The 10761-nt window shown below is 38.1% G+C and overlaps 1 pseudogene; it reads left to right on the top strand.

The window, feature by feature from the left end:
- The first annotated feature begins 9180 nt into the window (after positions 1-9180).
- On the top strand, positions 9181-10429 carry LOC134368138 (NADH dehydrogenase [ubiquinone] 1 alpha subcomplex subunit 5-like; annotated as a pseudogene).
- Positions 10430-10761: the final 332 nt, after the last annotated feature.

Below are 10761 nucleotides of genomic sequence, written 5' to 3'. Positions count from 1 at the left end.
GCTCTAAACACTTCCCATGGGACAGGCTGTGCTCCGGTCCCTTATGATGATTCACTGGCCTCTGAGTGGCTCCTTTTTTTCAGTTGTTGTGGCTCCTTGGTCCTATGTGGGTCCACAGGAACCCTATTAGTGGTATTGCTGGCCTGTGGGCCACTGAGGCCCTCTTCTCCCCTGCTGTCTCCAAGCAACTTCATCTGAAGAGCACAGCTATAGCTTTTGCTGGCTCCTGCTCCACGCACTCAGCAGCTCCAGCCTGGAAATGGCCAGAGTGCTTTTTTCTTTCTCTCACCATGGCTTCTCCCACCTTCATCTACTCTGTAGATCTCTCCTCCTCTTTTCCTGAGCTCTAGTGGCCCCAGCTTTTCTGTCATTGTTTTTTAACAGTTGTAACTTAGTTGATTTGTGGGAGAGAGTGATGCTGGGGACTATCTATTCTGCCATCTTGACCAGAAGTTCTCCCACCCATGAGATCACTGGTTTATTATAAAGGATATTACAAAAGATACAGATGAAGAGATGCATACGGTGAGATATAGGAGAACATGCATGGAGCTTCCATGCCCTCCCTCAGTGCTCCACCCTTCTGGAACCTCCACAGTTTCAGCAATCCAGAAGCTCTGAGGATGCAAATTGAAAACAAAAAAATTGGTAGACTCAAACACATGTCAATAACATTACTTTAAAAATGACTGAATTATGCCCTCCCCCCTCCTTGGACCCAGAGGGAGGTGCCAGGACCCACAGCCTGCCCCACCAAGGTGAGCCAAGGAGACACACATGGCACAAGTGACCCCTCCACCCTCCTTGGATGCAGAGGGAGGCACCAGGATGCGCTGCCTGCCCCACCAAAGTGAGCTGAGGAGACATACATGGCATGAGGAACCCTCACTCCTAGGACTCAGAGGAAAGCACCAGGACCCATGGCCCACCCCACTGAGGTGAGCCAAGGAGACCAACTGGAGCTCATTCTATGGCCAAAGACTCTGGAACAGGACTCAAGGTGGTGTAATATAGCCACTACCACACCTACTGTCAAGTAAAGGCAATTCACCACGACAGTAGCAGCCACAGCCACTCCACAGGTAACCTACTGCTCACTTGACTACACTGATATAAGAGTCACCAGTAAAGCCTGCAAATAGAGGAAGAAATCATTATCCTCATAGCCAATCTCAGTGTAATAGAAGAAACAAACCCTCTACCAAATGAACAAACACTAAGAAAAAAATACTAGAACTACAAATAACCAAGAAGATATGACACTTCCAAAGGATTATAGTAATATTCAAATTTAATACTCCATGGAACAGGGAATCCTTGAAATGCCTGAAAAAGAATTCAGAGCAATGATCTTAAGAAAACTCAAAGAAATAAAAGAAGACTAAATCAGAGAACACAATGAAACAAGAAAAAATATCCAGAATATGAAGGAGAAAATTTACATATGGATTAATACCTTAAAAAAGAGTGCAACAGAACTCCTAGAAATGAAACATTCACTCAAGGAAATAAAAAACAACAGAGAGCTTGAGCAGCAGGGCAGAGCTAGAAGAAGAAAGAATTTCAGATCTTAAAGATGGTCTTTTCAAAATAACCCAGGCAGAAAAATAAAAGGAAAAAAGAATTAAAAATAATAAGGAAAATCTAAGAGAGAAAACAGATAACCTCAAGAACTCTAACATCCAAACTGTTGGTATTCTAGAAGGGGAGGAGAAAAGAAGAAGTATTGAAAACCTACTCAAGGAAATATTAACAGAAAACTTCCCAGATGTAGAGAGAGATATAAACCTTCAGATCCAGGAAACTCAAAGGTCCCCAAAAAGATTCAATCCAAAAATATCCACCCCAAGACACATTATAGTTAAATTAGCAAAGCTCATAGACAAAGGAAGATTTCTAAAAACAGCAACAGAAAAGTGACAAGTCACTTATAGGGGAGTTCCCATCAGACTAACAGCAGACTTCTCAACCAAAACTATACAGGCCAGAAGAAAGTGGAATGATATATTCAAAATACTTAAAGAAAGGGCCGACCCTGTGGCACACTCGGGAGAGTGCGGCGCTGGGAGCGCAGCAGTGCTCCCACCGCGGGTTCGGATCCTATATAAGGATGGCGGGGGCACTCACTGGCTGAGCGCAGTGCGGCCGGTCACAAAAATGATAAAAAAAAAAAAAAAAATACTAAAAGAAAAAAATTGCCAGCCAAGAATTCTTTATCCTAGAATCAGCAGAGAAACACAAGATCTAAACAACACTCTGGACCAATTGGACTTGGCAGATATCTACAGAACATTCCATCCAACAACCTCAGAATATTCATTCTTCTCATCAGCACATGGATCATTCTGCAGGATAGATCACATGTTAGGTAACAATAGCTAAGAGTTGGAACCAGCCCAAATGTCCATCATCAGATGAGTGGATATGGAAAATGTGATATATCTAACACAATGGAATATGACTCTGCTATAAAAAAAAAATGAAATACTGCCATTTGCAACAACATGGATGGAACTAAAGAGAATTATATTAAGTGAAATGAGTCAGGCACAAAAAGAGAAATATCACATGTTCTCACTTATTTGTGGGAGCTAAAAATAAATAAATAAATACACAAATAAACAGGGGGAAAAGAAGAATACACAACAATTACAATTCCTTGAAGTTGATATGAAAAGCAAACAGATATGAGGTTTTGGGGAGGGAAAGGGGAGAGGGTAGAGGGAGAGAGGTTTTGGTAATGGGCCACAATAATCACAACTTTGTATATTGACAAAATTAAATTAAATTAAAAATAAATAAATAAAGACCCAGTTAAAAAAAAAAAGAAGGAATTCTTTATCCTACAAGGCTCTTCTTCAAAAATGAGAGAGAAATATGTATTTACCTGAGAAACAAAAGTTGTGGGAGTTCTCCACCACATGTCCAGCCCTGCAAGAAATTCTCAAGGGAGTCCTTCATCTGGAATCTGAATAATGACGACCACTGTCACAAATACACAAGAAAGAGCAAAACCCACAATTAAAACAAAAATGCCAGCGAGAAAGAGAAAGAAGCTAAATTACGCCACCTTAAATTTCCAACTAACATTGAAGAAGGGAAATAAAAGGGGAAGTAGTGATCAAATGATATTTAAATCATCTAAAAAAGCAATTAAATGACAGGAATTAAACAATATTTGTCAATAACTACCCTAAATGTGAATGGATTAAACTCCCCATTCAAAGGACACAGACTGACTGATTGGATTAAAAAGCTAGAGCCAAGCATATGCTGTCTTCAAGAGACCCACCTCACCTGTAGAGACACACATAGAATAAAAGTGAAGGGGATGGAAAAAGATATACCGTGCAAATGGAAACCAAAAAACAAGCAGGAGTAGCTATTCTTATATCAGAAAAAATAGACTTTAAACCAAAAAACATAAAAAGAGACAAAGAAGGCCACTACATAATGATAAAGGGATCTATCCAGGTAGAAGACATAACAATCATAAACATGTATGCACCCAATACCTGAGTACCCAGATACATAAATCAAACACTCTTAGACCTAAAGAAAGAAATAGGCCCTAATACATTAATAGTGGGTGATCTGAACACCCCTCTCTCAGTATGGGACAGATCTTCCAGGCAAGAAATCAACAAAGAGACACAGGATTTAGTCTATATCTTAGACCAACTGGGCCTGGCAGATATATACAGAACATTTCACCCAACAACTAAAGAATACAGGTTCTTCTCATCAGCTCATGGAACATTCTCCAGGATAGACCACATATTAGGACACAAATCTAGTCTCAGCAAATTAAAAAAATTGAAATCATTCCAAGTAACTTTTCAGACCACAATTGACTAAAACTAGAAATTAATAATAAGTAAAACTCTGGAAACTATACAAATACATGGAAACTAAACAATAGGCTCCTGAATGACCTATGGGTCCAAGAAGAAATTAAACAGGAAATCAAAAAATTTCTAGAAACTAATGAAAATAAAGGTACATCATACCAAAACCTGTGGGATACTGCAAAAGCAGTACTGAGAGGCAAATTTATTGCAATAAATGCTTACATCAAAAGAATGGAAAGACTTTAAATAAACGACCTAACACTATGCCTCAAAGAACTTGAAAAACAACAATGATCCAAACCTAAAGGTAGTAGATGGAAAGAAATAACTAAGATCATAGCAGAACTAAATGAAATAGAGACCCAGAAAACAATAGAAAATATCAGTGAAACAAAAAGTTGGTTTTTCGAGAGGATAAACCAAATCGACAAACCATTAGATAGGTTAACAAAAAAAAAAAAAGAAGAAGAAGAGAGAAGACCCAAATAACATAAATCAGAAATGAAAAGGAAGACATTACAAGCAATACCACAGAAAAAATATGAAGAATCATTAGAGACTATTAGAAACAACTCTATGATAACAAATATGAAAACCTAGAAGATATGGATAAGTTTCTAGACACATACAAACTACCCAGACAGAGCCAAGAAGAGAGAGAAAACTTGACAGAACAATAACAAGTGACAAGATCGAATCGGTAATCAGCAGTCTTCCAGCAAAAAGAAGTCCAGGTCCAGATGGCTTTACAGCTGAATTCCATCAGACTTTTAAAGAGGAGTTAATACCAATTCTCCTCAAACTATTCCAAAAAATGAAACAGAAGCTATTCTCCCTAACTCCTTCTATGAGACCAACATAACTCTGATGCCGAAACCAGATAAAGACACAAGAAAAAAAGAAAATTACAGGCCAATATCCTTGCTGAACATAGATACAAAAATCCTCAACAAAATATTTGCAATCAGAATACAGCAACACATTTAAAAAAATTATACACCATGATCAAGTGGGATTCAACCCAGGGATGAAAGTATGGTTCAACATACGAAAGTCAATAAAAGTAATGCATCATATCAAGAAACAAGGACAAAGACCATGTGATTATCTCAATAGATGCTGAAAAAGCATTTGACAGACTTCAACATCCCTTTATGATAAAGACTCTCAGCAAATTAGGTATAGAAGGAAAGCATCTCAACACAATAAAAGCCATCTATGACAAGCCCACCAACAGTATCATTCTAAATGGGGAAAGACTGAGGGCCTTCCCCTTAAGAACAGGAACGAGACAAGGATGCCCACTCTCACCACTACTAGTTAACATAGTACTGGAGGTACTAGCCAGAGAAATCAGGCAATAGAAAGAAATAAAGGGAATTCAGATTGGAAAAGATGAAGTCAAACTGCCTCTATTTGCAGATGACATGACACTATACATAGAAAAACCTAAAGACTCTATCAAAAAACTCCTAGAGCTGGTTAATAATCACCCCTCAGGTTTACAGCAATCTAATATTGGACAAAGGCAACAAAAATCTACATTGAGGAAAAGACTGCCTCTTCAATGACTGGTGCTGGGAAAATTGGATATCCATATGAAGAAGAATGAAACTAGATATACGCTTCTCACCAAATACTAAAATCAACTCAAAATGGATTAAGATTTAAGTATAAGACCTGAAACTGTAAAATTACTAAGAGAAAATACAGGTGAAACACTTCAGGAACTAGGTCTGGGCCCAGACTTTATGAACATGAGCCTGAAAGCACAAGCAGCAAAAGAAAAAAATAAACATATGGGACTATATCAAACTAAAAGCTTCTGCACAGCAAAGGAAACAATCAACAGAGTGAAGCAACAACCTACAGAGTGGGAGAACATTTTTGCTAACTATGCATCTGACAAGGGATTAATACCCATAATATACAAGGAACTCAAGCAATTACATAGTAAAAAATCAAAAAACTCAATTAAAAAATGGGCAAAGGAGCTGAACAGACATTTTCTTTTTTTTTTTTTTCTTTAATTTTATTTTATGTTGTCAATATACAATGTGGTTGATTATTGTGGCCCATTACTGAAACTTCCCTCCCTCCCCCCCTCCTGCCTCCCTCCCAACAACCTCGAATCTGTTCACTTGTCATATCAACTTCAAGGAATTGTAATTGTTGTGTCTTCTGCCCTCCCCTGCCCAGTTTATTTGTGTATTTATTTATTTTTAGCTCCCACAAATAAGTGAGAACATGTGGTATTTCTCTTTCTGTGCCTGACTCGTTTCACTGAATATAATTCTCTTTAGGTCCATCCATGTTGTTGCAAATGGCAGCATTTCATTCTTTTTGAAAACTGAGTAGTATTCCATTGTGTAGATGTACCACATTTTCCATATCCACTCATCTGATGATAAACATTTGGGCTGGTTCCAACTCTTGGCTATTGTAAAGAGTGCTGCAATGAACACTGGAGAACAGGTATACCTCCGACTTGATGATTTCCATTCCTCTGGGTATATTCCCAGCAGTGGGATAGCTGGGTCATGTGGTAGATCTATCTTTAATTGTTTGAGGAACCTCCATACCGTTTTCCATAGAGGCTGCACCATTTTGCATTTCCCCGCAACCTCTCCAGCATTTATCATTCAGAGTCTTTTGGATATTAGCCATACTAACTGGGGTGAGATGGTATCTCAGTGTGGTTTTGATTTGTATTTCCTGAATGCTGAGTGATGTTGAGCATTTTTTCGTGTGTCTGTTGGCTATTCGTATATCTTACTTTGAGAAATGCCTATTTAACTCTTTTGCCCATTTTTTAACTGGGTTACTTGTTTTTTGTTGTAAAGTTATTTCAGTTCCTTGTATATTCTGGATATTAATCCTTTGTGAGATGTATACTTTGCAAATATTTTCTCCCAGTCTGTTGGTTGTCTTTTAACTCTGTGAATTGTTTCTTTTGCTGTGCAGAAGCTTTTTAGTTTGATATAATCCCATTTCTTTGTTTTTCCTTTGGCCGCCCATGCTTTTGAGGTCATATTCATGAAGTCCGTGCCCAGTCCTACTTCCTGAAGTGTTTCTCCTATGCTTTCTTTAAGCAGTTTGATTGTTTCCGGGTGTATATTTAATTCTTTAATCCATTTTGAGTTGATTTTTGAACAGACATTTTTCAAAAGAAGACATACAAATGGCCAACAGGTTCATGAAAAAATACTCAACATCACTAGTCAGCCGGGAAATGCAAATTAAAACTACATTGAGATACCACCTCACCCCAGTTAGACTGGCTATAATCAAAAAGACAGAGAATAACAAATGCGGGCAAGGGTGTGGAGAGAAGAGAATGCTCCTGCACCTTTGGTGGGACTGTAAATTAGTACGACCTCTATGGAAATCAGTGTGGAGGTTTCTCAAACAACTACAGATAGATCTTCCATATGATCCCACAATCCCACTTCTGGGTATATATCCAGAGGAATGGAAATCATCACGTCGAAGGGATACCTGCACTCCCACGTTCATTGCAGCTCTGTTTACAATAGCCAAGATAAGGAACCAACCTAAATGTCCATCAATGCATGATTGGATGAGGAAAATGTGGTATATATACACCATGGAATACTACTCTGTCATAAAATAGAATGAAATTCTCCCATTTGCAACAATATGGATGAGCTTGGAGAAACTTATGTTGAGTGAAATAAGCAAAGCATAGAGGGACATGTCCTCACTCATAAGTGGGAGCTAAGAGAGAAGGAAGGAAGGAAAGACCACATTGGTGCATTGGACTTGCAGAGGGAGAGAACATACCTTAGTATACAAAGTGGAGTTGGGGAGGAAGGGGGAGCAGGAGGGAGTTTGGGGATAATTGGGTTGGGGACACGGAGTACAAATGCAATTTGTGGTAATGGATATGCTGCCAGTATGAATCTGGCCTTCACATTTTGAGCATGAGGGGTGATAATCAGCTCTGTATCTCATGAATATTCATAACCAATAAAAAACCAAAATAAAATAAAATTTTAAAAATGGCTGAATTAAATACTCCAAGTAAAAAATAGAAATTGTCAAAATGGATAGAAAGAAAACAAGTCCCAACTATATGCCATCTAAGAGAGATGCATTTTAAAATAAAAAGACATAGGTTGAGGTTAAATGGATATCAGATTATATCCTTTACAAATAGTAAGCATGAGAAGACCAGAATGGTCTAGTAAAATAGATTTCAAGATGAAATATATTACATGAGATAAAGAAGGACGTTTCATAGTGATAAAATGTCAGCTCATCAAAGAGATGTAACAATAATAATAGATGTGTGTGTTTCATAAGAGAGCTTCAAAATATGTGAAGCAATAATTGTCAAAATTAAATGGCAAAATATATAATTCCACAATCATAGTTGGGGAAGAATTTAATAGTTTGTATTAGCTATCTATTGCTGCTTAACAAATTACCTCAAAATTTACTGGCTTAAAACAACAAATTTGTTTCACTATGGGTGAGGAATCTGGGCACAGCTTAACTGGGTCCTCTGTCTCTGGGTCTCTCACAAGGCTGCACTCAATGTGTTGGTTGGGCCTGCAGACATCTCAACATTTCACTGTGGGAGGATCCACTTCTAAGCTCACTCTCGTGACTATTGACAGGCCTTAGAACCTCTCTGGTTATTGGCCATTAGGAACATTAGTTCCTTGCTACCTGCTCCTCTCTATTGGCTACTCACAATATGTTAGCTTTCTTCTTTAAGAGCAAGGGGCCAGGGAGTGGGTGGGGAGGGCAGAGAGAGAGAGAGAGAGAGAGAGAAAGGTGGTCAGTGAACACTTATTATGCTGCTCCGTAAATAATTTCGTTTGATCTTTCCAAATTTCTCTTTCCATACTGTAAATTCCTCAACAGAAGAAACCATGCCCTTTCTTTGTTACATCCTTCCCCTGTTCTACCCTCTAGTGTTAACTCCATGGTTCTATAGTGTCACAAAATTCACAGCAGACTTAACATATCTAGTGTTATTCATGGCCTCAGGAAAGGCATATTGGCATGTGCAAAGCCATCTGAATAGAACATCAATTATGAAATAAAAGACCATAAACTGCACCTAGCTAACCATTCTGTAGTCAGTTCATGAAGTTTAGAATTTAAGATAGTGACAGGTTAACGATCTTAAAATATATTTCTAAGAATAATAATGGAAGTGGTACTTCAATTAATGGCTTCGGAAATTTTGACCTCTTGTCTCTGTACATTTGTGTTATGGGAGGGAATCAAGGGCACCTAACAATATAAAAATGGGATAGTGGATTCTCATCCAGCTCTATTCATTGGAAGTTGCAGGATGGAACTACAAGAACTACCTGAGTCTCAGTTGCTAAGGAAAATTGGAAATACAATTTCTGGAACAAACTCTCCCATTCCACGAATGGGTTCTGTATAACAGAGACTTAACCTGGGACTATTGATAATTGGGGCAAGTTAACTTTTTGTTGGGAGGTGAGATATGGGCCGTTCTGTGCATTGCAGGAGGTTTAACAGCATCTACAGCCTCTGCCTACTAGATACTAGTAGTTCTCCTCCCCTCCCCACCAAGTGCGAGAACCAAAAATGTTTCCAGATATTGCCAAATGTCCACTGGGGAGGCAAAATCACCTCTCTTTTGAGAAGCATTTCCTTCGACAGTATATTTCAAACTGAGGGCCACACCCATCACTGGGTACTGAAACCAATTTATTGGGTAACAGCTTTTCTGAATGAAATCAAATTTAATAGACAATATCAGTGCACTTAGACTATAATTAGAGTAGGCATATTTCATGAACTGTATATATAATGCATCATGTGTATACCATGTTGCTATTTAAAAGTCTATTTCTTACTGTGGGTTGCTGCGAAAAAGAATCTGGAAGCAACTGTTCTTAGAGTCCAGCTGAGAGCTTTCAACCACAACAGCTGCTAGAAGGTCACAGGCTTTATCCTAACTAATCTAACAGTTTATGATTACCAGTATGAACCTTCCCTCAAGCTGGAGGAAGTCCCACCGTTCCCTTCATAAATATGCTCAATCTTCCTCTCTTGATGTGTTTTCTCCTACAGTTCTGCTTGAACTCACATACTTACTAATACTACTCATCTTTCAAGGTCTCCCAAAGTCCTCTATGATGTAATATCTGCCATTCCAGTACAAAATTATCCCTCCCTTCTCTGAACTTTCTGCTTTTTGTCCATTCCATAGAAACCATACTAGGGAGGTTACTTTAAAAAATTAGTGAAAGAGGGATTGGCTGTATGTGAGAGTCCATACAGGAGGCTAAGAATATTGTACACAAAGACTTTTGATGTTCTTGAGCAAATCCCTAAAAATGCAGAATATGGAAAATATACAGAACAGATTACAAATGAGAAGCTGGGTATGCTTAAAGAGGAATCAGATGTAAAAAAATAAGACCAACTTTTGGGGTGGTCAAATACAAGAGGTGATTCTTCGGGCTGGAAATGAACTAAGTCTGGCAAGAAAAATGATGCAATAGAAACCATGGAAGCCATTAGTGGAAATGCCTCCTGCTAACCAGTGGAAATGGCCAATATAATCATCATTAAGTGAGTATGGTGGGTTGATAGAAAACTGATGTAATTAAGTGGTGTGTTGTATTAAAAATGTTATCATATTATTGACATCTTATAATCAAGAAAACTGATACAGAACATATTAAGGAGACATTAAAATTAGTGATTATGGTAATAGGGTCGTGTGAATCAGTTTTTGATTTGTAAAGTGTTCACTTAGATTATTTCAAAGATGATATTGCTTTGAACAGAGAAGTGGAAAGATTTGAAAGCTAACTAGAAAAATTCCTACAGATTTTCAGTGCAGAGGTCATAATTACAAGGTGAAGTATCTTTAGTAGTATTTTCAATACAT

Source organism: Cynocephalus volans, chromosome X (assembly GCF_027409185.1).
Source record: "Cynocephalus volans isolate mCynVol1 chromosome X, mCynVol1.pri, whole genome shotgun sequence".
In the NCBI taxonomy this organism is placed as follows: domain Eukaryota; kingdom Metazoa; phylum Chordata; class Mammalia; order Dermoptera; family Cynocephalidae; genus Cynocephalus; species Cynocephalus volans.
This window is presented reverse-complemented; position numbering and strand designations above follow the sequence as displayed.